This window comes from Pagrus pagrus (assembly GCF_965226575.1).
Source record: "Pagrus pagrus genome assembly, chromosome: 16".
Classification (NCBI taxonomy): domain Eukaryota; kingdom Metazoa; phylum Chordata; class Actinopteri; order Spariformes; family Sparidae; genus Pagrus; species Pagrus pagrus.
The window spans coordinates 238,527-243,642 of record NC_140200.1 but is presented as its reverse complement, the minus strand read 5'-3'; positions in this window follow the sequence as shown (position 1 = coordinate 243,642).

Here is a 5,116-nt window from a genome sequence, read left to right as displayed (position 1 = left end):
GTATCGCAATGCCTCTCCTCTCCTCTCCACCCCTCCCTCCTCCTCCTCCTCCTCCTCCTCCTCCCTCCTCCTCCTCCTCTAACTCCAGGAGAGAGAGGGGGGATGAAGGGAAGCAGGATAAAGGATTAGAGGTAGAAATAAACGAGTGAATGAGGAGCGGCTGGATTCCTGCCTCTCGCTGCTGTTGTTGCCGGGAAACACTGGCGATGCTCCAACCGTCCGTCTGTCCGTCTGCCTCGCTCACCTTCCTCCTCCTCCTCCTCCTCCTCCTCCTCCTCCCCCCTCTCTTCACAGCCCCACCTCCTCGTCGTGTCGACACACAGCAGCCGCGAAAACCACACACACACACACACACACACACACACACACACACACACACACTTGACATGCTACATGAATACTTCATGAGATGACAGACACCCCCACTGCCCCCCCACTACTGGACTTCAAAGACACTCAGCGTGTGTGTGTGTGTGTGTGTGTGTGTGTGTGTGTGTGTGTGTGTGATGAGGTGATGAAGATCAAACTGAAGATTAAAGATGTGATGACGCATCAATAAACTCTCTCTGAACTTAAATAATGTTTTTATTTACAGTCCATGTGACAGAAACTGGTGATATTATTAAATATTACTTAAAGCTCTGGTCCCCCCACACACACACACACACACACACACACACACCCCAACAAGCACCGAGAGCAACGAGCCGGCAGAAACCAAATACAGCAGCTTTGACTGCAGAGTAACGATGTGGGATTCACAGATAAAGTTATTACAATGCACGTTGAAACTCACGTAACTCTTGTAAGTCATTACAATGTCCACAGCTGAGCTCCACAGCCAAGCTAGCGTAACGTCATTAGCATGCTACAGCTACGTTACCTTACAGCTACGTAATAAGTTACAACAGCTAAGTTAGCCACTTCTAAAAGTTACTGAGGGCCAAGAGACCAACAGATGCTGCCGTCAGCTTTCATCACAACGATCGCTTCCACATCGTGGCTGAAAAACAAACCTGCATGAGCCTCGGACCAGCTGTGTGTGTCCCAGCTGCTGTCTGAGCAGCACCGCGACACAAACGTGCCGTAAACCGTGATCTCTTGTTTATGACAGATAAGACACACAAATACACACATCGTAACGCCTATATGATAATCCATCATGTTGATTCAGCAAAGGCTTCGTTGAAAACAAACGGACAAGACCGGGAGGAGGGTTAGCAAAACAGCTGAGCAGTGACCGGGCGAGAGGTTGTTATGGAGAAATAAATAGTAAACACGTGTTGACAACACTGCAGAGACAGACACAGTCTAATAACACAGAAACAAACTAACGGCAGCTTCACAGTCATCAGCAGCATCGGCATGAAACTTATCTGTGTCACAACATCCACAATAAAGACGAAGGTTACCTGCTCAACAGAAACTCGCTGTATCAGCACCGGGTCCATATCTTCACGGACCTTTCGCCACCGTTCAGATGATGACCCGATGTTTACTCGGTTTGAGCCCTCTTTGTTTCACATCTCGCTTTGTGTCTTTTCAGTGACACTTTCTCTCTTTGACTCTTTGTCGGTGGGGCGAGCAGAGGCAGCTGAACTGCTCAGGGCAAAACAAACCTCTTGTCGCTTGTAGTTTCAAATGCCGAAGTGGGTCGGGACCAGACGTGAGCAGGAGCTCACAGGGCTCCTATAGGTCAATTTCTTTTCAATTATGCAGGTGCTAGAGAGAATAGATTTATTTGGTTCCTTTTACTCTTCACATTGTGTGGGTGGTACTATTGGGTCATAACCACCATCTAAATGATGTTAATAATAATGACACATCTGCTCTGTACATGCGACATCTATTGCACGTCTGTCCGTCCTGGGAGAGGGATCCCTCCTCTGTGGCTCTCCCTGAGGTTTCTTCCGCATTTTTTCCCTGTTAAAAGGGCTTTTTTTGGGGCAAGTTTTTCCTCACTCGAATCGAGGGTCGAAGGACAGAGGGTGTCGTCTCTGTACAGATTGTAAAGCCCTCTGAGGCAAACTGTGATTTGTGAATTTGGGCTATACAAATAAAATTTGATTTGATTTGATTTGACATCTTTCAAATTGTAGACCATAGCTGTAATATCATTTGGTATAATTTAATATAATTTGATGTTATTTGATATAATTTGATATTTTATATTATTTGATATCATTAACTGGTTGATCGGACACAGAAACCTTGTCAGCCTGCTTCATTATTCAGCTCTGAGATGCTAACACGTAGCTTCCATAGTTAGCTTATTAACTTCATCCTGTCGATCAATCAACACAAACTTCTCCTCTCTGAGGGCATTTAAAAAAAGAAAATCAATAAATCAGCGTGATTGGACAGAAGATGAGTGATCAGAGGAGCAGATCAATACTGAAGGGAAAACCACAGAGAGAGAGAAAGAGTCCCGAGCCGATCTATCAGCCAGGATCCACAGATCCATATCAGTCCAGTCTCGATCAATACTCTGAACCAGACACCGGCGATCAATATGAGGTGAGCAGCCTGAGGGAATCTGTCAGAGTCAGTCTGCAGAGGTCTGATCAGAGGAAACTGACTCCAGGTCAGTTTCTCTTTAATTATTCAATCATTCTGACTTTATATAATCTCATATTAAACATTTAAGACATGTTTTAAAATAACAGAGTCTCTACAGATTAACTCGCATTAACTCAGATTAACTCTCATTAACTTAGTTTAACTTAGTTTAACTCACATTAATTTAGTTTAACTCACATTAACTCACATTAATTTAGTTTAACTCACATTAACTCACATTAACTTAGTTTAACTCACATTAACTTAGTTTAACTCACATTAACTCACATTAACTTAGTTTAACTCACATTAACTCAGATTGACTCAGATTAACTCGCATTAACTCAGATTAACTCTCATTAACTCAGATTAACTCAGTTTAACTCACATTAACTCACATTAACTCAGATTAACTCAGTTTAACTCACATTAACTCACATTAACTCACATTTACTCAGTTTAACTCTGATCACACTCAGTTCATCATCACAACATTTCAACGTAAAACCTTTTATAATAATCACCAGATCAGTCAGTAATGACAAAGGTCAGGAGGACAAAGTGAGACGAGGTCTGACTGGATTCAGATGATCAGAGTCAGGTTACAATAAAGTCATTAAAAGTCTTGATGTGTAAATGAAAACAGTAAAATAAGTTGATACAGGACGACATGACTGTCAGAACATTTTGTTTTATATATATAGATATATATATATATATATACATATATATTTAACTGTTACTGACTCTTTTTACATCCATTTACTATATTAATGACTTGATTACTGCTTGTTCCTTCAGTTTGGACTTAAAGGAAAATAAGTTATTGACACTCTTTATCAGGCTGAAGTCTTCACTGTAGCTGCTGAGCTAACAGTGTTAGCGTGCAGCTCGACCTCACGAGGCTGTACACTTCACTCTGAATCTTGTTTCATGTGGTTGTTTCTGTATGAAGTGAACGTCTCTGTGATGACAGAACAACCAGAACACGCTCAAACATCCGTCTGTGTAAGAAAACATTTCTTCTTGTAAAAATTAAACTCAGTGTGTCTGACGGCTCGGTCCTCGTTAGTCTGGACAGCCGTCAGCAGCTCCACCTCTGCACCGTCAGGCTTCACCTTCCTGCTAATGATCTGCCACAGAACAGAGACCGCTGACGAGGCAGCTCCCACAGGCCGAGGGTTCAATTCCCTGCACACTGACAGCACAGCGTGGACTGCACCGATTTTCATGTAATTGTGTCCACCTACATATTTTGCAAAATGCGCACGTACAATGTTTGTATAAAATGAATTTGTGTGCAATTAGTGCAAAATGTTTGTTTTCATACATAAAACAATGTAATTTCCTTTATTCTCTGTGATGAGTCGGCTCCTCGTCGAGTCAAAACCAGAGAAATATTGTTAATTATGATAAAACACGCTGTAAGTTTGTTTGTATGAATTTATAATGTGGACGTTCTCTTTACATGTGTAAATAAGCAGGAAGTGTGTGTTTTCTCTTTATATTCAGCCGGTTGGTTCTTCACCTGAAGAGAAATACACTTCCTGTTGGGGCCTGAAGAGCTCTATTGGGAATCGAACCCTCGACCCTCAGAGCATCATGTTAACACATCAGAACAGCAGGGAGAGGTGGGGAACAATGTGACCCACATCACAGTGTCCTTCGGAGACACGAAGCTGAAGTCTGACTCCTCTAAACAGATGAAAGCCTGAAGGAAACGGAAGAAACTGAAGCTCCTGCTGAGGCCTCCACATGCCCGTCTGCAGCAGCATCATCTGAACCCTGATTTTATACAACAGAGCAGAAATCCAACAGTCTGACTTGGACAACATTAAAAACATCATCAGACCGACTGAAACTCTTCTGTTTGTCACTTCCTCTCTGCTGCAGCCTCCATCACTGTGGTCACTTCCTCTCTGCTGCAGCCTCCATCACTGTAGTCACTTCCTCTCTGCTGCAGCCTCCATCACTGTAGTCTGCTAACCCAACCCGTCTCCACTGAACCAGTTAATAAAACTACAATGAACCCAGATTCAGCCGGTCTTCTGCTCGACCTGCAGCTTTCGTCCTCCTCATCAAAACTTTGACCAGTCAGCAGCCCAACCCCCCCCAACCCCCCACGCCGAGCCAAACATACGTCACCAAACTCACTTCCTGTTTCTGGATGTAACGTCTCACATCTAACAGACGTGAGTGAAGACTTTATCTCCATCACACTGACACACTGTACATATACACATCTGTATCGGTACATCTGAACCCTGCAGCTGATCAGCCAACAGAGACACCGTCCTGATCAGACTGATGGATCCGGTGCTGACTGAGCTGAGGTGTTTCCTCCTCTGTTCGCTCTGTAACTCTTCAAAGTGAGCAGCAGCTCTGACTTGTGTTTCAGTGACATCAGACCCTGCATGGTTAATAAGCCTCCTGTTGGTGTTTGGAGCCAGTTCCAGGTCATATTTTGGTGCATTGCTGCAGCTGAGCAGCTCGTTCAGACACTGACGCAGTGAGTCGGCGGCTCACAGATTTAGGAGAGCAGCTCTTCACTCCAGGA